Source organism: Echinops telfairi, unplaced genomic scaffold (assembly GCF_000313985.2).
Source record: "Echinops telfairi isolate 266 unplaced genomic scaffold, ASM31398v2 ScPeMD7_60;HRSCAF=208, whole genome shotgun sequence".
Classification (NCBI taxonomy): domain Eukaryota; kingdom Metazoa; phylum Chordata; class Mammalia; order Afrosoricida; family Tenrecidae; genus Echinops; species Echinops telfairi.
The window spans coordinates 6,537,661-6,560,719 of record NW_022103958.1 but is presented as its reverse complement, the minus strand read 5'-3'; the positions used below and the strand labels follow the sequence as shown (position 1 = coordinate 6,560,719).

Below are 23,059 nucleotides of genomic sequence, written 5' to 3'. Positions count from 1 at the left end.
TGAAAATCCAGCAGGCCCTATACTCCTGCTCACGGCATGTGCCTGGTCACGTCTGCGTGTCACCTTTTGACAGCCGGTTTAGGAAGACAGAGACAGGAGCATGGGGCCGGGTTAGAAGCTCTCCTCCATCCCTGTCCTCCTCCAGGACACTGAAATGCCTTTCAGAATTTCTCCTGCTGGTGGGTAGGAGACCGTCCTACAAACAGTGGCATGCCGTCATTCATGTAACTAATTAGCAGCGTCGATTTCTTAGAAGTTCATGACATACCAGTGCGGTTACAATCCATGGCGTCTTAACCGTCAAGAGATGGGCCATTGCGGGCCAGGCTCTCAGCTGAGCCCTGTGAAGACTGCCTCTGCGGGCCAGGCTCTCAGCTGAGCCCTGTGAAGACTGCCTCGTCTGCTCTCACAATGGCCGTGAGCTACTCCCTGCTGTCTGGCCGCTGTGGTTAGCTCTGTCTCTCCGTGGAGAAGCTGAGGCGACTGGGACCAAGCGTTGGTTGGCCAAGGAACCAGGAAGGACTAGACTTTGGATCTCAACCTGGCCTCCCATCTTTGGGAGGAACTCTGTACACCACACCCCCAGACCAATTAACCGTAAAAGAGAGCTCAAAGGAGCTTTCCGGCTGTTCTTTTCCAAGACAGATGGGTTTGTCCTTTCAGCAGTCCATGATACTTTCAAGGCTTTTCCAGCATCATAATGCACATGCATAAATTCTTCTTCTGTCTTCCTTGTTCAGAGTCCAGCTTTCAGGTGGAGAGGAGGCCATGGAGACTACCGTGGCTTGGCTCCGGGGCGTCTTAGACCTCAAAGTAACATCCTTGCTCTGCAAGACTCTAAAGAGGTTCTGGGCCACAGATTGACCCAACACAGTGCGTCCGTTGATCACTGGACTGCTGTGTGCATGAGCAGTGATTGTGGATCCAAGTAAGACGAGGTGCTTGACCCCTGCAGTGCTTCCCCCTGTATCATGAGGGTCTCGTTGTGAGGACTGGGTCGTCTTTACACTGAGTTGTCATCCACACTGAAGGCTGCACTCCTTGATCTTCTTCAGCAAGTGCTTCAAGTCCTCCTCGCTTTCAGTAAGCGAGGTTGTGTCGTCTGCACATCACAGGTTGTTAACAAGCCTTCCTTCGATCACAAGAGCAATGCTTACAGAAGCTGACTGCCGCTCTTTCTCCCTCCCGGGGTGGCTGCTGGGTTCCGACAGTTGACCTTTCAGTTGGTGTCACCACCTTCCTGACTTTGTTTACATCCTGGGCAGGTGGAGCTAGAAATGTCTTTCCTTCCCAAAGCCCCAGACAACCACATCACCCAGCTGCCCGCCCTCCATCTTTCGGTTATTCCTGTGCCCGCCAGCCAAGTCCTGGGAGAGGTCTGGACCAGATGGGCACAGTGGCTGGAATGAAGGCCCAGGGGAAAGTGGGGTGGGGAGGTAGGGCTTTCTGAGCCAGCTGGTTTCCCTCACACAATGCCAGCTTGGTTACATGGGAATTAGGATTAGCGCCGGATCTCGCCTCTTCTGGCAGGCTGGTAATGAACTCATCTCCTCTCCGGGCTGCCAGGGTGGCAGGATTCCACCAAAGCCAAGAGACAGGCTGAAGGCTCAGCCGAGCAAACCTGGGAAGTAATTGTGTTACTGATGGGCCCTGCCCACGCCGCTGAAGCTGACATGCAGCCTGCAGCACCTTCTACGAGCCCAGGCCTCTAATTTCGTTTATGTGTGACATTCGCCCAGGCTGCATGGCTGACGGGCACGCTTGACATTAATGTGCATTCTGTGCGGTCCCCAGAGCTCACCAAAGCTCATTATCAGGTCTGAGGCCATCGATACAGTTCCCGGTGCAGGACGGGTGGGATGTCTCAGTTCAGCCAAGCCAGGAGACTAGCTGCTCCCTTGGGCTGGGGACTCTGGGAGGCGACCAGAAAAGCTGTTCTATGGGCAGAGGCCTGGGTTCAGACTTACCTCCAGGAACAAGAGCTCCTGCAGCTCCTCTAAGGGGCCTGGTGGCACCTTGGGCTAGGCATTGGACTGCTAACCAACCTGGTCGTGGGTTCAAACCCACCAGCCGCTGTGCAGTAGAAAGAGGTTGCCTGGAGTCATCAAGCATCACCCTCTCAGAAACCGTGCGAGGGTGGCTCTGAATCCGAACAACGCTCCCAGACATGGCAGCAGGCGTGAGGGTGGTGCAGGGAGCGGGCGGAGTCTCCTTCTGGCTCACGAGGGTCGTGAGGAGTGGAGACTGGCTCCCAGCACCTCACCACAACAGGCGTCAGTGGATTCGAGGGCAGTGGGTTTGGGCTTGGGTTGGGTTGCTTCTGCTCCACTAGAGGAAGGAACCCAGACCCACGCCATCGAGCCGGTTCCAAGTCTCCGGGGAGTAGGGCCTCCCCACAGAGCTCTCTGGAGTTCCCCGTATCTTTACGGAAGGTAGCCACTTGCCAGGCCTTTATTCCGCAGCACCACCAGGCGGGTTTGAACCGCCAGCCTCTAGACTCGTAGTCAGGTGCACAGTACATGTGCCACCCAGTTGAGGTGAGTTGCTTGGGCGTTTTGAGAAGGCTGCCGGTCTCTCCAGACATGCAGGGTCCCCAGCCTCTACCCCACTTCCAGCTCCTGCCTGGGACATTTCCCACCGTGAGACAGCCTCCAGGGGGTGGCTGCAGCAAGGTTGTCGGGGCCCAAATGGACATCACTCCCGTTTCCACAGTGGGAAAAGTCCATAGATGACGGCCCCCAGGATGGGGGTTAGGGGGTGCAGTGCAGCTATGGAAGAGACTCAGGAAGTCCAGGTGGACATGATGCTGATACCTGACACGGTAGGACGTGTGTAGACACCTCACGGGGGCATGTGTGTGCTCACAGAAGCACATGCACTCACTCACTCACTCACTCACCCGAAAGTGCACACACACACACACACCACAAACACGCATACACGCACGTACACACACACACACACACACACACACACACACACGCACGCACACGCACACCCTGACCCTGCAGTGTCCTGGTCCAGGTCACATCCCATGGCTGTTCCACAGGACGGATACAGGTGGTATAAGGGAGGCCCTTCATCTCTGTCATGAACAACAAACATCACCGCATGTGTGTAGATAGGATCTGGAGGATAGGAGGGGGCACTGGTGGTTCCGAGGAGAATTTGTGCCTGCCAGGGGGCAGTCCCTGGGGGGGCACCGCGTAGACAGCCTCCACCTGTCTGGCAGTGCGGGCCTGGGCAACAATGCTCTGATCCCAGGCGAACTCCAGCTGAGTGTCTGGAAGAAGGCAGCTGAGGAAGGCCGGCCTGGAAATCCAGCCCTGAGACCCCACGTGTTTGTGGGCTGGCTCATCACTGGGTCGTACCTTGTGTGGTGTGTGGGGTGGACGAGGTGGCGGCTCCCACACCAACGACCTCGTCAATACAGACATCAACAGATGCGTGTGTGAGAGTCTCTTCTCAAATCACGGTCGTAGTCTGGCCCATGGTGCACGAGCTACTCCCGGGCAGACAGTGCCTGCTGGACAACAGAGGCAGACACAGACAACCGCAGGGGTTATTCTCTGCCTTTTGGCCATCTGTTAGCAGAGCGCCTGAGACCCCTATAATGCACGGGGTCCACAGGGTTGGCCTGGAACTCACTGGCCCTGGCACTGTGCACACCCCCAATCACTGCACCTATGGCGCTCTACCCAGCTCCGCCCATGCCAGCTGTCCGACTTTGGCCCGCACTGCACTGTTCAGAGTGCCTGGTTCTCACCCCTGATACCTTCCCAGAGGATGGAGAGAGATTCCGGGTCCTCAGCATGACCATGCCCCAAACAGAACATGCCTGTCCAGGGCTGTCCCTGTGGGGCCAGGGCATTGAGAGCAATGGGGCCATCTGGGACAGGGCTCCCCAACTCCGTCCTCACTGCTGGGGGTTTGCTCTTTCACTGCTCAGCTGCACCTATGAACAAGCCCCTCCCTGGGGATTGGCGTTCGTTTGGGCTGGCAGGTCTCTGGGCAGGGCACTGCGAATCTGTTGCCCTCTCTGTGGCCTGTGGCCTCAGCACCACACTGAGGGAGGGGATGGTGGAGACACTCCAAGTCCGAGCTGCATTCACCTCCAGCCCCTAACGAGGCCCCCTGGTCCGCCCGCCCGCAGAGCTGCGCTCCTTGGGATTCAGTGGGAGGCGAGATGGACAAGACTCCCCCTCACGTACTGTGGGCACATTGGCAGGAGAGGCCGGTGCCTGGAGCAGGACATAGTGTTTGGCAAAGTGGACGGGCGGCAAAAAAGAGGAAGGCCCTGGACAAGTTGGATCGACATGGCGGCTGCAACAAAGGGGTCAAACAAGAACAGTTGTGAGGATGGCGCAGGACAGGCAGTGCTTCCTTCTGTTGTGCGCAAGGTCACTCCGAGTCAGAGCTGACTCAGTCACACCTAGCAACAACAACAACAACGATTCCTTCCCTTTCCAGTGTCTCGGCTTGTTCAGTTTTGTGTCCGTTTTTCAACCTGAAGTCGCTGGGGTTCCTACACTGCATGGATGACAGTGTAGCTAGAAGGGGCTCCCTGGGACGTAGTCATCAGCATGTCTCATATCATCACAGAGCCATTGGAAGGCCCCCAGGCTGTTTCTGAATGATTGAAAATCAGCCCCAGCCCACAGGCTCAGGGAACCCCATCCTGGGACTCTCCGGTTCAACTGGGTGCTTGGATCTGGCTTTCCAGAAACGGGCGCCCCATCCAGCTTTGGAAGCCTCAGGGACAGAGGTGACCCCAGAACCCACGTGCCCCACTCGCCTTCTCAATATGTGCTTCTCTGTCTTCTTCCTCTAGAGTGAACCCCAAGGCCGCCATCGACCCCCAAAGACGCTTGACCTGCCTCGGCTGAAAGAAAGACCCCTGCTGAAGGAGGTAGGGTCCAGCTACGTGGAGGGTGGGTCTTAGTTAAGGTGACCAGATTTTAATATTGGTAAAGCGGGACACCATGGATAAAACTCATATCCTGGTGAAATAGCCACATGGCAGCTGAAGACCGTGTACCCTAGCTTGTGGTGCATTCTTTCAAAAAATCGGGACTTTTTAAAAACGTTGCGGGAAGCGGGAAAAATTGTTAAAAACTGGGCTGTCCCGCCAAAAGCAGGACGTCTGGTTGCCTTAGTCCATCAACGTCTTCAGTCGTTCTGAGTGGGAGGGCAGGACGGTGGCTTTGGTGTCCCCCCCCCCCCCCTGCTCTGATTCAGAGGTGGCACAGAGGGCTCCCTCCTGAAGGAGGGACCTCCAGGGAGGTCACAGTTGGAGTTGCAACTCAGCACCCATGCAGGGCGCCAGGGCCTGAGGGTCATGGGGAGGTCCCGGGCCTTTACTGGGCCAAGAGCCCCTGCCCCGCCGCACCCCTGGGCCCCCTCTGCCTCACCCCTCACCCCTTACAGGGAGACTCTCCCTGTTAGGAGGAAATGCTTTCCCAGGGGGAGTTCCTTACCTTCTGTATTAGTCTAGGTACTTTAGAGAAACAAATCCACAGCAACTGATGTATAACAGAGTATTATGTAAAGAAAGTGTGCATCACGAAAACATCCCAACCCAATGCTGCCCAAGCCCACAAGTCCAACATTAACCCATTAACCCAACACCAGTCCAAAAGTCCTCCACCTCACAAAACAGAGGCAATGACGCCGACTGCAGGAGGAAAGCTGAGTCAGTGAACGAACAAGCATCTCAGCACTAGCAGGGGTCTCCACATGGCTGCTCCAGCACCCAGCACTGCAATGGGATAGGTCCATGTAGCTTCTCCTTGGGGATGTCTTGTAGGAAGTCAATCTTGCAAGCTGAACCAGGGAACTGCTAAGGCAGCTGCACCCGGTGCAACCATCACAAAGCAAGGGACCCGAGAACTAGAAAGGCGAGGCTCACCACCCATTTATCCCTCTGCCTTTCAATTAGCCCCACATGTGATTATTGGCCAGGTTGGCACAATTAACTAACTCACCTTCCCCCCACCAGAAGTCTTCTGGCGAAGGTTTCGGTCCACAGAGATTAGGATCAAGCTTCACACCCCACGGAGGGATGGGGACGGAATGCTTCTTGGCCTCTGGGAAGTCCTGCTCACTTCTTGTCACCCAGGCCTCACCGAGGTGGCCTCGTGAGTGAGGCTGCGGAGTGAGGGACTGGGCTCCCGTCACCAGCTTGCCTCAGAGGTTAGCCCTTGGGCCCCGCTTTCTCAGAGTCTGTCCGATGGGGCAACAGCGACTTCCGTCTCCTTCCCACCTCTCAGACCCTCAGTGGAAGCGATTCCAAGACCAGGACCAAGGTTGAGGGAGGGGGCGCCGCCACGAGGAGGGAGGGGCCTTGAGAGCTCCCAGTTCCGACTTATCCAAACCCCAAATCGGGCTTCTCTGCAGGGGCCGAGGCAGACAGCCTCTGTGCTTTCCCCAGGAGGCCTGATGGTCTTGGGCTAAGTGTCCAGCCGGTTCCTGACAGCACCACCACGGCAGCCCGGAGGAGCTCTGGGGCAGCCCTCCTCTCTCCGGCAGCGGGCTGGGAGTGGGAATCCAGGCAGAGAGGTGGGTGCTGTGCTGGGGCATGTTCTGTTGGCTTTGGGGGACAGGATGGAGGAGGCAGAGCCCCCACCCTGCCATCCAGGCAGCTATAGAAAGCCCGTGAGAGCGGGATGCTGTGCGAGTCAGAACCCTGGCAGAGAAAGAAAGTACCAATGTTCCCCATTCAGCAGAGTCATAGAAATATGGTGACTGGCCCCTGCTGACCTGGAAAACATTGGTGACCCGGAAAAACCAGGCTCTCATAGGTGCCGCTGTACTTGATTCTGGGGTGAGATTGGCCCCCCTCAGGCTCAGTCTTCCTGTCTGTGGAATGGGCACGTGTTGCAGCCAGCTGCCAGCGAGCCGATTCCAGCCCATAGCGACCCTATGTATGCACGCCGGCACCTTCCTCACCGTTGTGCCCTTGGGTCCGTGGCACACACCTGTCCCGGTGGTCAAGGCTGGGGGCTGGAGGAGAGCTCCTGTTGTGATTTGAATGATGGCGGCCCCCCAAGGTGACCTCATCCCTTTGGGATGTCAGAGCTGGTGTCTGTGACCAAACAGTGGGGTTGCCCTGGAGATGCGCACCTCGTTCTACTCGAGGTCTAAAAACAGGGCTGAGCGCGGGGCCTGGGCTTTGTCAACTCTCAGTTCTGACACCCCGCTGCTCCGGGGCTGGGGGTGGGACACCTGGGGGTGGGGGGCATCTGTGGGGTGGGGAGCAGCTCTTCGCAAGCCTCGCTGCCCCAGCCCACCCTTCCCTCCTGAAGATCAATGATGACACTTGCTTGTGGCCATTGCTGACTGTCCCCATGTCCTCCTATAAGGGTCCCACAGTGGGAGGCTTGAAAGAGCAGGCTCTGTCTTCTCACACGTCTGGGTCAGCGGGAAGCAGGAATGTGCCGGGCGGCTTTCCAGAGGCCGGGCCCTCTGAGGCTCCTCCTGGGCCTTGGAGCCGCTGGCTGGCTGGCCATCCATACCTGCCTTGGGCTGTGAGTGCATTCTGCACGTGTGGCCGTCACGAGACCTCCACCTTGCCCGCCGTGTGTCCGTGTCTCTACCCTGCTCTTTGTGGCGCAGAAAGGATTTGGTCTCGGATCCACTCTGCTCTGGTGTGACTTCAGCCCCACCCCCCACCCCCACCCACACCCTGTTTCCAAACAGTGTCATGTGCACGGGTCCAGGTTGAGGGTTAAGGCTTCAACAGTTATTAAAGGGACAGGGCACAATTCCATCTGTCACCTGGAGCTATCACTATTTGTTAGTGATAGCTACAGTTTGCAGGTGGGACTAGCTAGGCCCATAGAATAGAACAACCCGAGATCCTTACCCTTGAAATGACCTTGCAGAGCAGAAACCAGCCATACACCTCAGGGGTCTGTGTCTGTGGATGCTCGCGGAATGAAGCCCTCACAGACACTAAATGTCCGTTAATGCTTAAAGACCGGACATGTGCTAGTTGGATGCTTATCTTTATAGCCATCTGAATTTACCAGTGAGGTTCTGCTTCCAATCAGTGATGAGCTGCTAGCAGCAAGACCAGTGGTTCAAATGCACCCCCTGCTCGTGGGAGGAAGGCTGAGGCTGGCTAAAGGTTCCGGTAAAGATGTACAACCTTGGAGACTGTCTCGAGAAGGGCAATAGGAGTCAGAATTGGCTCAGTGGCTGTGCACTGGGTAGCCATTGTATAGAACTTAGAAGAAAATCATTTTTTCAGAGTAGGGTGTTTTTGTTGTTTTTTTCCCTGGCCTTGTTTAGGATTGTTCACTTTTTAAAATTACCTTTACATTGTGTATAAATCCCTTCAGGCAATCCATCCCCTTCCCGCTCTCGCCTTGGACAGGCACCTCCCCCTGCCCCCTCTCTAACTTGTTTCCAAGAGGGTCGTTGCTGGGGACAGGCAGCAGAGGTGGTCCTGGGGCTTGGTCAGAAGACCCCCAAGGTCTCACCACCTGACCAGTGGTTCCGGAGCAGACTAGCCTGAGACGAGCCTCCCAGAGGACCAGGGGAAGCGGAGGCATGGGCTGCGGCAGAGCCTGAAGTCTTGGGAACCTCGCCCATAGCCACCTCAGCTCACAGGGACCCTGTCGCACAGGGTGCAGCTTCCCCTTTGGGTTTCCGAGGCTGTCCATCTTTACAAGCGCAACCAGCCTCCTCTTTTTACCTTGAACAGGCTGGTGGGTTTGAACTGCTGATTTTGCGTCAGTATATGTGTGGCTCCAGTTCCTGGAAGCCGGCGTGGTGGCTGGGGGCGGTGGCTGCCTGCTGGCATCTGGAGTCGTGCATGGAGCTTCCCTGGCGCCTGCATGCCCTGCTGGGTGGTGAGGCGTGCCCCTCCGAGGGTGCCCGCCTGCCCTGCCCAGCGGGACCTCTGTCTCCCTCCCCTGCCCCGACTTTTCCTTTCAGCTGAGTGCTCTGTGCCGGCAGCCATGCTAATTAAAAATCTCATAAATACCAGGAGATAAGGATCCGGGCGGTTTGTTCTTTATTTCTGCCGAGACTCCCTGGAGAAGGTTTGCGGTAGGAAATGTCGCTTCAGAGCTGAGGTTTTCTCCCAGACTTCAAAGACCGGAGACAGGCCTCCTTAGGAACACAACATCTGTCTAAACTGAACCTCAGCCCAGAGGCAGACACAGCCCCTGGCAGAGGATGGACCACAGGCACGAGGCTGTAGAGGCCTGCATTCTGCCCCTGCCCAGAGGCCCCGGGCTTGTCCCTACCCCTGGCCAGCCAGTGTCCTCACGTCGGGCAGTGCTCACAGCCGCCACAGGCAGAGTGTGCGAGGGGGCAGGGCAGAGACCAAGCTTTGTGCTGGCTGCTGACCAGATACTGGCCAGGCCACAGCCTCAGCCGGCTCCCCACCCAGGAGAGGTGGCAACCGAGAGTGGGGACCATCGAGTTGGTGCGATAGGGCTGTGTCCTCAGGCAACCCCTTTCCTCTCGGCAATTCTCTGCCCTGGTGTTTGTGCTAATAGGTCTCCACTCCCTTTCTCCCTCCCTTGCTTTCTTTCTATACTCCAGGCACCCCCTCATTATCAAATTACAACACTCAGCTGCCATCAAGCCGGTGCAGGTTGCTAGAGACCCGATAGGACAGGTTAGCACTGCCCCTGTGGGGTCCCAGGGCTGCAGGAACTCTCTACGGGGGAGCAAAGCCTCCCTTTCCTCCCGTGCAGCGGCTGGTGGACTTGAAGGGCTGAGCTGGAGGGGAGCCACCCCACAGCTAACTCAGGATGCTGCCGGAGATGAGCGGCATCTCCCACCCCCTCTCGGATCGCTGGGAATCCCTGCTGACGGCCGCCATGCAGCTTGTGTCCGGTGCCCACCGTGGTATGCCTGCCTCCTTGGTAGAGATGGCTGTTTCCCAGACAGGAATCATCCCACCCCGTCACACCGCACTCCCAGGTAGACCTTGGACAATTGCTCAGTAGGGGACATTTTGTAACATCTGCCTGGGGGCCCCTCAGGGAGACTCTGGTCCAATTCCTGGACATTGGCCTCATGGCCAAGCACCATACATGCTGAGCAGTCTCCGGGGAATTTACAGATGAGGATGGAGTAGGAAGAAAGGCCTGGGATCAACCTCGGGAAGTCAGCGGATGACCACCCTTTGGGTCACACTGTCCGGTCTCCATTGAGGGGCTGACACAGGGCCGGGTAGCATTGTGTTCTACGGTTCATGGTGCCACACAGAGTGGGGGCAGGCCTGATGGCAGCGAGCAGCAGCAGCAGCAGTACTGCCGTGGGTTATACGTTGGGTTGCCGGTCTGAAGGTTGGCAGTTCAAACCCACCAGCTGCACTGTGGGAGAAAGGGGAGGCCACCTGTTCTCTTAAAGATTTACAGTCTTGGAAACTCCAAAGGGCAACTCAACCCTGTCCTATAAGGTTGCTCGGCGTCAGGATAGATTCATACCGTAATGGCTTGTCCTGGGTCTCTCCAGCCTATTCTTTCCCAGCCTCCCCTTCGGGTGCCTCCCATGACTGCAGGTGTTTGCTCTGCTCCCCCTCCAGGGGTGGGGGTGGCTGTGGGAAGTGTGAACCACCCCTCCCAAACGGGCCCCGGGAGTTGCTTCCTGCCAGCAGCTCTGGAAACAGGAAGTGTGTTCTCGTGCCGGGTGGGAGAGGAAGCTGCTCCAGGACTTCAAACCCAGCTGGCTTTGCGCCTGCCTTCTCTCACTCACTTAGCGAACGAACGTTAGTCTCCATCTAAGTGACAGACGGTGTATGAGTCTGGGTAGACTAGAGAAACAAAATTCATAGACACTCGTATGTGTATAAGAAAGAGTTTTGTATAAAAAGTAATTGTACATTAAGAAAACATCCCAGCTTAGTCCAGATCAAGTCCATAAGTCCAATATTAGCCCATATGTCTGATACTGGTCTATAAAGTCCTCTTCAGACTCACGAAACACATGCAATAATGCCAAATGCAGGAAGAGCAGAGGACAGTGGGTGGGAAGTCTTGTGGTTCCAGTGGCGTTGTAAGCATCTCAGTGCTGGCAGGCGTCTCCACGTGGCTCCTCCAGCTCAGGGCACAAGTGTGGCTCCATGTGTCTTGTCAGCTGCAATATCTCCCCAGTGAGCCTGCCCCCTGCCTCCAACGAGCTATTTATCTCCTTAGGGCCTCCAAATGAGCTGCGACCTGATTGACAGGCTAAACTCCACCCCTTCACTCTCAATCCTTTCAAATTGACAACAGATTGTATAACTACCACAGATGGTAAAAAAGGGGGGATTGGCTGGGCATGACAAGACGGGGCGTTGCCTGGATGTTCAATGGATTTCCTGTTTAACTGACGTTGAGTAAGAAGCTGGTGGTGCTTCAAACTCTGCTGCTGCGAACCTTTCTCAGACATATCAGCTGCTCCCAGGTTGTCCTAAGTGCATAATCGCAGTGGCCCTACTGGAGCCTCCTTGCTGGTGGACAGTCTGGAGGGTGTTGGTTCCCTGCTGCATGTGTCCATCCACGTTGGACGGTTGGTTCCTGGGCTCAGAGGCTGTGGTGCACACTGGTAGACTCTTCCTGGCCTAGGAGGCTGCGGTGCGCACTGGTAAACTCTTCTGTACTCTTAGCCTGTTCCGTCTCCCCAGCCACCCCTGGAGCCTCGGCTAGCAAGGGCACAAACAAGCCCATTCTATGGACATGGAGACTGAGGCCCACGTGGGAAGGCTTTGCTCCAAGTCATGTCTGGCAGGAGAAAGATCTGGGCCTGAAGTTGGGAGAGGCACAAGTAGGTGGCGAGTCTGCCCAGATTGAAATCCTGACCCTCCCTTGCTGGCTGGAGACCTTGGCCGACTATGAAACTCCAGGCCCCTTAGTTTCCTCACCTGGGGATTGGGCCAGATAGCCTGACAACCTTTGCTGTCGTTTGTTGGAAGAGCTGCCGGTGCTTGGTGTATTTCGAAGGGAAGCACCGGTTGCCGTGGAGTCGAATTGGATCCTCTCATCGGTGATCCTATAGCACTGACTCTGTAATCCAGGCCCGTGGAGGCAGCCGTCCAGAAATGACATGACACACCGTACCCCGTGCACCCCTCTACAGTGTTGAAGAGCAGTGATGTCGCTTTGAGAACTTAGGCCCCCGTGACACAGGAAAGCTGGACCCTTAACGAACAGAGGAGACCACAGGAGAATTGATGCCGTTGGCAAAGAGGACCACATCCGCTCTGGAAGGACAGCCGGAACGCTCCCTTCAGGGAAGGATGGTGAGACTTTGTCTCGGGTCCTTTGGACCGGTCGTCAGGGGAGACCAGTCCCTGGAGAAGGAGATTAAACCAAACCAGACCAGACCAAACCAAACCAAACCAAACTCACTGCCATCAGGTTGATGCCGACGCCTGCCGACCCTTATTGGACAAGGTAGAACTGTCCCTGCGAGTTCCCGAGACGGCAGCCCTTTATGGGGGTAGACAGCCCCGCCTTTCTCCTGTGGAGGGACTGGTGGTTCCAAACTGCTGCCCTTGCAGTTGGGCTGGAAGGCCAAGGTGTAACCACTACGCCAGCGGGGCTCCTCGTTGCAGTAGAGAGGGACGGCTCTGAAGAGGAAGACCCTTGTCAAGAGAGACTGGCGTCGTGGCTGCCACCGTGGCTTACTCCTAAGGAGTGGGAGGATGGGGCATGAGCGGGTGGGGTTTCCGTCTGCTGTGCCTGGGGTCCCTGTGAGTCGGAACAGAGCCCAGGCCACTGAACATCAACACAGGAGCAAGTATCGCTGCTCTGCAGGGTTCCCCAGATTGTCCCATCCCACCCTTCACCCAGGCTCACGGGCTTGAAAGATCATCCCCCTTTCGGGGAGCAGCCAAGCCTAACTGCTGCGTCCCCGGCGTGCCTTTAAAAGAGCAACATTGCATCCCAATCAACTAGGCCTCGGTTCCCGGGCCCTGCACCCGCTTCTTCCCACCTCCTCCTTCTTCCTTTGAGCTCAGACCCTGGGGCTGAATTTCTGAGTCTGAACCCTAACTCTACGCCCTACTCCAGGTGTGACTACATTCCCGGGCCTCAGTTTCCCCATCTACACAATGTGGTCACACAGCAATCTGCCCACCATCCCCCACCCCCGTGGCTGCTGTGGGGGAGACTTAAAGGACCAGGTTGCCTCTGTTCCAGAGGATGTAGTTCCGGGAGCCTGGGGAGGCTGAGCGGCCGGGCTTGTCCCTGGTCTGTGGAGGCTCATGAAGCAGGGAACTCTGGGCCAGTGTGCCCTGCTGGTGCTCGAGTGTGTGCATTGTCCATGGGGGAGAGGCGGGAAGAGATGCCCCCTCCAGACAGAGGAGGGAACCAGCCCGAGGGAGGGGCTCTCTTTCATTGTCTCTCTCCTCGTCCTAAGGCAAGATTCTGAGAGGGACTGACAGGTCAGTTAGGAGGGACCCTGAATGGAAGACTTCTGCCCTGCCAGCCCCACCCCCCCCCCAGGACCTCCAATAGCCTCTCTGTCTGTGACCTTCCAGTCCCCCTCCCCCAAGGCCCCCATTGCCAGCGTTTTCAAGACGCACTTGTTTTGCTTCTTACCAAGGGACACCGGGAGCACAGAGAGCCATCTGTGTGGGACCTCTGGACAGGCCAGGGAGGTCAGGCCCTGCTGGCCCCTGGAGCTGCCTGCCTGGTCTGGACTCAGGGCCCCAACTCCCTGGGGCCCCAGTGGCAAGCCACATCAGCTCCCAGGGGGGCAGTACCAGACGCCTCCTGGGTCTGCAGCCCACCCGCTTCCAGAGGCCTCCTGGGATGCTTTGGGACTGGCAGGAGCTAAGTCAACAGCCACCTCTGTGTGTCAGGCGAGAAGCAAGCGCACTCATGCAGAGCCGCCGGGCAGGGCTGTGTTATTGATGTGTTTATCTTTAATGGGAAGGCCAAGAGAAGCTGCATGGTTTATGAATATTTACAGGCAAATTACTGTAGGGAGGAAATGAATTCCCTCTCCCTCCTGCCATTCACAGAGCCCCACTGTGGGTCCCCAGTGCCTGCCTCCCACGCCTCTTCCTTCTCTCTCTTGCCACCCTCTGTGATCTATGTGCCCACTGCAGAGAGGGCACACATCTGTTTCCATGCACTGTGCATTTATGGAGCTCCTACTGCATAGAGTGGTTATGCGTTGGGCTGTTAACCTCAAGGTCAGCCATTCAAAACCACCAGCCTCTCCGTGGGAGAAAGACGAGGATTTCTATGCCTATAAGGAGTTAGTCTCGGAAACCCACAGGGGCAGTTCTACCCTGTTTTAAAGGTTTGCCATGGGTTGGCATCTCCTGGGTGGCAGTGATTTTGGGTTTTTTTTGGGGGCGTGTTGGTGTTGGTCACAGTTTCCCAAGTAGGCTGGGCGGGCCCAAGCAGCTTTCCATTGGCTCCTAACCTAAAGATTGGTGATTCCAACCCAGCCCGATGCTCCACAGGAGAAAGGTCTGGTTGACTGGAAGCCAAGCCAACCCTGCAGAGCCGTTCCGCCCTGCAGTGCTCGGTGATTCCAGGGCCAGCTCCCTAGCCCGTGCTTTTCCCCCGCGGAAGGAGCACCCTGGGCAGAGGGGGCAGCGCCGGCAAACCTCTGGCAGTGTGAGCGGATGGACTTCCTGCGGGCTATGATTATTCTGGTGTGGCTGGAGTATGGGGCCCGGGAGAGGGAGGAGCAGGAGACAGAGCCGGACATGCAGGCTGGGCTGGGCTGGGCTCTGGCTGTTGGCAATCGGGGGAGTGGGCGCGAGAAAGCAGAGCGGCCATATAGGGTTGTCCAGCTTCTGTGGACGTCAGTGCTCTGGTGAGGGGCCTTCACGTTGGTTCCAGCTCAGAGACTCCACGCTCAACGGAAGGAAACTCTGGCCCGCGGTCCCCCACCTGTCTCACCGCCATGGCTGTGCGAGGCCACTGTTGCAGCCCTTGTTGCTGAAGCTTATGAGTGGGGGGGTCTTCTGTTCCGCTGACCCTCTACTCTACCAAGCACGATGCCCTTCCCTAGGGACTGGTCCCTCCTAGCCACACGGCAGAAGTATCTGAGGCAAGTCTCGCCACCCGCTCTTCCAGAGGGCACCCTGGCTGTACGTCTGCCGAGACAGGCTTGTTTGCTTTTCTGGCCACAGTCCATGGTACCACATCCGTGCTCCTGCATCCTCCTCATGCGCTGCTGCTTTGGGGTGTGTGTGAGGCCACGGAAAAGACCGTGGCTCGGAGCACCCCAGCCCATCCACGGCACCCTTGCTCTTTCACGCTTCAGAGAGGCCATGTGCAGCAGACTTGCGGGGGGGCGGGGGGGGGGGTAACGTCATTGGATAACATCATCTTGACCGTGGCTTCCGTGAGTGTGGACTGTGGCTCCGAGGAAAAGACCGAAAAGACCTCCGTCTGTTTCGCATCCCTCCTGAGGCTGCTGGTTGGACCTGCCGTGGGATGTTCCTCTCCTTCCATTTAGCGCTATCATCCACGCCGTGGGCGGTGTGGTCTTCTGTCTTCCTCGGCACGCGCCTCAAGGCATCTTCGCTTTCGGCAAGCAAGGTTGTGTCGTGTTTCTTGGGCGGCTAGTGGGTCTTCCTGCAATCCCGATGCCCCGTTCTTCTTAGTGTAGTCTAGCTGCTCTCAGGACGCGTCCAGCAGGCACGTGGTGGACACGGCCTTCCCACACACCTTTCTTGAGTGTAAACCATGCACTCCTCCCATGCTCTGTCAGGGGCACTGCCCCGTGCCCCACGGCAAAGTTCTGCATAAGCCCCATGAGACTTGCTATGGAATTCCCATTCCTTGCCATGTTTTCCACCATTTACTGCGCGCCACACCGTCAACGTGCCTTTGTGTAGCCAGAAAACACAGGCAAACGTCTTTCTGGGATTCTGTGCTTTCTCAGCCGGGATGCGTTGGGAGCCAGTCATGCGATCCTTCTTTCCACATCCTTTTTGGAATCTGGTTTGAATTTCTGGAAGTTTCCTGTTGAAATACGGCTGCAGTCAATTTTGAATAATCCTCAGCGTAATGTTACCTGCATGTAACACTCGTGATCTTGTTTTATAGCTTCCCCATTCACTGCACCAACCCTTCTCTGGAAGAAGCATGCATGTGGCTCTCTTCTAGTCTGTTGGGGCCAGGTAGCTCTTTTCTGAATTTCTTGATATCGATGAGTGAGTACCTTCAGTGCTGGGTCTGTTTGTTGAAACATCTCAATGAGTTACTCCATCAATTCCTGAAGTTGTTTTGTTGTTGTTGTTTTGCCGAAGTCTTTAGGGCAGTTAGGGCTTTTTCCTGCAATACCATTAGTTCTTGATCTCCTGAAATGGTTAAACACAGGCCAGCTCCTTTTTGACCCAGTGACTCTGTGCATTCCTTCCATCCTTTCTTTTGACGCCTCGGTCAAGATTTCATCCACAGAATGCTTCAGTATTGCAACTCGAGACCTGCATTTTTTTCTCAGTTCTTTCAGGTGGGCATACACTCGAGTGGGTCCTTGAGCTCCAGGTCTTCTTGTGTTTTATTATAACACTCCACTTTGTCTTCTCAAGCCACCTTTGAAATCTCCTATTCAGCAGGCCCGCTTTATCATTTCTCCCATTCCGCTAGCTACCCGGTGTTCAGGAGCCAGCTTCACAGTCTCTTCTGATACCTGTTCTGGTCTTCTCTGTCCTTCTCGTCTTTCCCACGACCGGTCGCTGTCTTCATGAGGTCATCCTACACCGTGTCTGGTCTCCAGTCGTTCACGTCCAATCCATCAAGTCTGTTCTTGAGTTGTTCTCCCTGCATGTAGGCAGGCCATACTACAGGTTGTGTTTTGGTCCCGGGGACTTATTTCCATTTGAACTTGAATATGAGCAATGGATGCTCTGGCAGGTTTCTGTAGCCAGCCAGACCAAACATACCTTCTGTTGTAAGCGGCCATGCTGGCTAAAAATAGCCATTTATAGAAAGAGGAGAATGTCTCCCTTGACTCCTTGAGGCCAGGAATAGCTAATCAGAGGCAGATGTGCTGTCATCCCACCTGCTCTTGCCCATGGCAGACATCACTCATCAACTGTGGCATTCGTATTGGACTCTAGAATCCTATGCAAAGCACAGTATGCAGGCACAACCAATCAATAGGAGCCGGCCCTCCAGAAGAAGACGGAGGACCTTAGATTGGTTTTGCCTGTTCTCAAAAGCTTAATATTCCTGATGTTCATCCATGGTGCCGTGGGATCGGTAGTTTGTTCACTTCTTATTCCTGGGTGGGATTCTGTTTTATGTACAGACAATCCTTTATCTTTCTATTTCTCCTTTGATGGGTAGTTGGTTGTTACATTTTTACGGACAAGTAGCCAAAGGGTTATGAATGTTGGAGCACATCTCTGTGGGAGTGTGCGGTTCTTTTCCTTTGGGTAAATTCCTGGATGTGGGGTGGCTGGAGCAGGTGGCCATTCCATGTGCAGGTCTTTACCCAAAGCCATTTTCCATGACAGTTGGATGATTCATCTGTTGTGTAAAGGATTTCTGGTTGCTCCAAAGCTCTGCCAGCACTTGACATGGTTGAGTTTATTTTCTTTCTTTTTTAAATCATTTTATTGGGGCCTCATACAACTCTGATCACAATCCACACATACATCAATTGTGTAAAGCACATTTGTACATTTGCTGTCCTCATCATTCTCAAAACATTTGCTCTACACTTAAGCCCCTGGCATCAGCTCCTCATTCCCCCCCCCCTTCTGAGCCCTTGATAATTTACAAAGTACATTATTATTTTGTCATATCTTACACTGTTCAATGTCTCCCTGACGTGGTTGAGGTTTTAAGCATCATGCATACCTCTGCACCATTGCATAATGTGACTGTGTTGTGATTTTGGATCTGCATCCCTTGGCTAATGATGCTGAACCTCTTTTCGTGGGGTTACTGGCCATTCAAATTCCCCCTTTTGTAAAATAATCTGTTCATATCTTTGGCGCATTTCAAAATTCAGGTTGTGTGTCTTTTTATTGCTGACTTACAGGACAACTTGCATTTCTGAAACGGCGTCTTCACTGAAAAAAACCCAAAACTCACCGCCATTGAATCCATTCCGAATGAGCCAACCTTAGAGGACAGGGCGGAGCTGCCCCTGTGGGTCTTTGAAAGTGTAACTCTTTACAGGAGTAGAAAGACTCATCTTTCTCTGAAGGAGCAGCTGGTGGTTTGGAACCGCGGGCCTCGTCCGAGGTTAGCAGCGCAGCACATAACCAAGAGGAAAATGAGATCAGTTGGACTTCCCGTGAGAAATGCTCGGTGCCTACTTGCTCGATAAATAAACAAACAGCCGTGGGACAAGATGAACAGCCCTGATTCCAATCTCCCATCTCCCCATCTTGGAAACCAAGGCCCTGGGGAAGCTAAATAGCTGTTCAAAGTCTCGCTGCTGGTAAAAGGCGGGGATGCGTGAAGGCATAGCTGGTTTTGAGCCTTTCTGTTCGTTTAAACTTCCGAGTTCAAGTCCAATAACGCAGGAGGCCAACGCTATAAAAGTGTGAAGTGCTCGACACAAAATGAGCCGTGAAGAATATCTATGGCGATTTACATCAGACAGAACATTATTCCCAACCTGGGCCGGGGCAGGCGCTTGCACCCTGATGTTGGATGTTGTCGGGTCTTTCTTTGTGTGTGGACACTGTGTTTCGTGTTGGAGAGGTACAGGGGTGTTCTAGAATGATGTAGCTGTCAATCATGGCACTACATGGAGCATGGAGTCCCCACCACCCAGACCACACAGACTCAGAAACGCCGAGGGCCCGGCTCAAACAAACCTGCCTCCCCTCACCCAGACTTCACGTAGATGCCTCCATCTCTTGCTTCCTTACTTTATGATTTTTGCACATCTGTGGTTGCAACACCCGTATTTATATTTATTCATTTGTAGATTCGGTTAGCAAATACTTTGTGGGGCTGCTACGACAGCGGGGGATGTTTCCAGAGAGACTGTTTGTCGGTGGTGGGAGGGCTGGCTTTCTCCCCCTGCCAGGTAGGAGACCCAGGGTCCCTTCGTGGGCCTCAGACCCCAGGCTCAGTCAGCATCTGCCAACCGGAAGACCCTGGCATGTCACCGTGATGCCGCCCACGGGGGCCGTGGTGGCACAGAGGGCAAGTGCTCGGCTGCTAACAGCAAGGCCGGCGGCCTGAACTCAGCAGCAGTGCCACGGGAGACTGATGGCAGCAGTGTGCTTCCCCGTTTAAGGTGACAGCCTCAGGAGCCGTTGTCCTCCGTCCTCCAGGGTCACCCCGGGTCAAAATGGACTTGGGGCAAGAGGCTTTGTCGTGATGCTGTGTGGGTATCGGGGGGGCTTCCAGGGCTGGGAATAAAGGCCTGGGGCTCTGCTTCCAAACACCAGCTAGGGAAGCCCTGCAGGCCACAGCTTCCCAACCTGCAGCTGATGGTGGCAGCAGGGTGGGCCAGCGGTGGCAGCTAATAACCAACCACACAGCTTCCAGGTCCCAGCTCTGCTGCCTAGAGGGCAGCCTGCAGGCAATGTATTCTTTTTCACCCCCTACGGAAGGCCTTCTCCCAGTGGCACGTGCGCTGAGGCCAGCTTTCCCCTTCCAAGGCCCTGTGGATGTTTTGGCCGGTGCTCCAGGCCCCACTGTGAGATGTTTCTGCAAAGTTATTTGTGGTTTTGGCAAGATGCTTGCACCGTTCACACTGCTTCCTTTGTCCAGAGGCTGGCTCTCCGGTGATGGAGTGGTTACGAGTTGGGCTGCGATCCCAAAGGTCAGCAGTTCAAAACCACCAGCCGGGGCTTTCTACTCCTGTAAAGAGTCACAATTTCAGACGCATGGGGCGGTTCTACACCCTATAAGGTCCCTCTGAGTCGGCATCCACTCGATGGCGGTGGGTCCGGTGTTATCTGTTAGGCATCAGGTAAGGGTGTAGCGCTCTGTTGCTCACCAGAAAGTTGCCTGTTTGAATCCATGCGGCAGTTCCATGGGAGAAAGATGTGGTGATCAGCTTCTGGCAGGTCGACAGCCAAGATGTCCCGTGGGGCATTTCTGCTCCATCATGTGGGGTTCCCAGTCATGCCACCCTGCAATCTCCTGCCTACAAGGCGTGGGCAACAATAGTGCCCATCCACCCAACAGTTACAGGGACTTCTAAGAAAGGCTGGGCACTCTATGTCCAGAAACACCAATCGTTGAAACCCCCCGTGGAGCAATCTGTTCTGAGGCACCTAGGGCTGCCCTGAGTCAGGAGCAGGTACCAGGGCAGACGAGGTGTGGGGAACCTGGCCACTGGCAGCAGGTATCATGATCATGTGAGAACCAGGCGCTGGCATTGCCACCCCACACGTGGTCCCAGGTGTCTGGCCACTGGGGATTTTCTGTCCCTTTGCATGTCCACTCTGACTCTTCATGATGATGCTGTGTGAGAAGACTTGGCACCTGTCCTGTCCCCACCTGACAGGTTAGCCACCTGAGGCCTTCAAGGATGGAGTTTGCCCTGGGGTCTCCCACTGGGAAAGTGGCAGAACTGAACCGGAGTCTCCTCTCCATGAACTGTCCACCCCAGGCCTCTCCTTGGAGGGCCTGGTGAGCTCTGGGGTGGAGGGTTGGGGTGGAAGGAGTAACTACAGTGGGGCAGGCTCTGGGGGGGCGGGGGGGGGGTAATGTGCTTTGGAATCTGGCACTGGATGGCCACAGTGGAAGTTCGCTTACTGGAAGCTCATTGTAGTGTATATCAGCCTTCCCTCCGGACTTGCAGACTTGTGGGTTTTGACAAATGCGTAACGTCATGTATTCCCTGTTCTCTTTCACTGACTAGAGAATGCCCCCTGCCTTGTCTTCTTATTAACCGAATCTCCACCGTCATGTGAGGTCTGTTTGGAAGGCCGTCCCTTCGGCTCCGGCACTGTCCAACGGGACTGTGTCCTCATTGTCAGACCTCACGGTGAGCGTGGGCACCCATCGCTGAAGCCTCCCTCCGTGTCAGCCCACCTTGGGAGAGTCCTCCTCTCGTTCCCAGACCCTCTTGTCTACCACAGAGGACGTCCTTCTCCAGGCTCTGGTCCCTCTTGATAACATGCTCAAAGGGTGTGAGAAGTCTCGCCATTGTTGCCTCTAAGGAGCATTCTGATTCCTTCCCAGACCACTTGATTGGTCCTGCTGACCGACCCTGGTGTAGTCAGTATTCCTTGCCGGCACCCGAATGCAGACATCAGTCCTTTTTCGTTGTCTGGGATTTGCGGGCACGTGTGACTGCCCGGTTGCCATCAAGACCATGTGAACTCCCGGTGGCCTTTGAAGGCCCAGTAGACATGGCCCAGAGAGTGCTCCAAGCATGGCAGACATGGGCAGCCACATTTTCCTCTTGTGCAGACCAGCTGGTGGGTTCAAACCACTGACCACTCCCTTAGCCACAGAGCGCTTAACCACTGCACCCCCGGAGCGCCTTGTGGGTGGCTAGTGACTGCCACTTTGGGGTGCTGCTTGGAGGAGGGGTTCCTGCTGAGGAGCTGCTGGCAGGGTCTTGCTGGTGGCTTTGTGTCCCTGCATCTGCGGAAGAAGTGGTATGGGAGTAAGGAGGCCATGGTCGGTGCTGGTTTTGCACATATTCCCTCCTGCCAGAGGAGAAGAGGGGCCCTGGTGAGGAAAAGAAGCCACAGGGGGCCACCTTTCAATGTCTATCGACAAGCTTAAGCCTTGGCTTCTGGCTGGGATGGGGGGGAGAGTCGCCCACCCCAAGCCCCTAGAAATCAAACCCAGGACCCGCTCAGAGTGGCCCTATTACAGGACAGGGTGGTGCTCCCCTGTGAGTTTCCAAGACGGTAACTTTTCACGGGAGCAAAAAGCCTCATCTTTTTCTTTTTTTTTAAAGCCTCATCTTTCTCCCATGGAATAGCTGGTAATTTTGAACTGCTAACCTTGAGGTTAGCAGCCCAATGCATATCCACTATGCCACCAGGGCTCCCCAGCAAAGGGAAACACTGATAATCTGTGTTGCTCAGCATGTGCAGCATGTGCCTCCAGAGACTCTCGGTGGTGGGGGAGCCCTGCTGCCCCCGCCTCCCGAGCCTCATGCACTGTGTGGGGCACCAAAGGGCCCCAGGAGCCCTCTGCAGACCCTTGTCTCATGCCAGTGTGGTCATCAGGGTTGTGATGAGTACACCCACCCTGAGGGCCTCACCCTGGTCCGCCAGTCCCAAACCTCAGTGCCTTTGGTTGGTCACTGAGGCCAATGGCTGACATGCTAGGAGCAGGAGTGGAGTCAGGCTGCTATGTGGGCATGCATGCCGCTGTGTGTGTGTGTGTGTGTGTGTGCATGTGCACCTGCGTGTTTGGGCACACAGGTGTGCGTGCATCTGCCTGGGTCTGAGCTGTGTTATTTTCAGTTACCACCAAGTCCGCTGAGCCTCATGGAGACCGCCCGTCTGTAATCCAGGACGAAAGCTTGCTCCTGGCTCCGCTCTTCTTGGACATGGGAAGCCTTGGCTGCAGCTATTGTGTCTGTCCACCTCGGGGAAGGCTTCCCTCCTTCTGGTGACCCTCTACCCAGCATAGCGTCTGCTTCTCATGACTGTCTGAGGTCAACTAGGGGACGTTACACCGCGGTGGCGTACAACGAACATCCTGGTTGTGTTTCTGCGGAGAGTGATGCGTCCCTCCCCATGGGAGGACAGGGATCATCAGGATTCTTCCCTGACACCCTCCCTCAATGCGCCCAGTCTTCTTCTGTCTTCTTTTTGGATCAGGACAGGTTTCAGGGAACCTGGTCCCCATCAGAGTGGGCTTCCTGGAAGGAGGCATCATGGGTCTTGGAATCCTGCACCCCGTTGTGGGCAGCAGCCCCTCATCTTTAATTGGGCTGGCCGATGGCTCACCCACTGGGTGAGCCACTTAGAGAACAGGTGGGCACAGGGCTGGGTTCCCACTGGGTGCTCAGAACACCATAGCCATGATAGGAGCGCACAGTGATGTCATTACAACATCAGTTTCCCCTCGTCCATCTCTTAGGAGATGGTGGCTCTCCCATTCTCCCGGGGTGGGTGGGAGGTGCAATCAAATGCAGGGTCTCCAGGACCCTTTCTGCAGGCTGTTAGGAAATGAAGTGCACAGCACCATCAGCT

General features: G+C 55.5%; 1 protein-coding gene across 1 annotated transcript in view; it reads left to right on the top strand.

Moving 5' to 3' along the window:
• The window catches only part of TSPAN18 (tetraspanin 18), a 185,860-nt gene that overhangs the window by 40,897 nt on the left and 121,904 nt on the right, over nucleotides 1-23,059 (top strand). The window contains exon 2 of the mRNA XM_004708315.2: nucleotides 4,832-4,909. The gene's annotated coding sequence lies outside the window, so the exon portion shown is untranslated. The remainder of the gene's footprint in view (nucleotides 1-4,831; nucleotides 4,910-23,059) is intronic.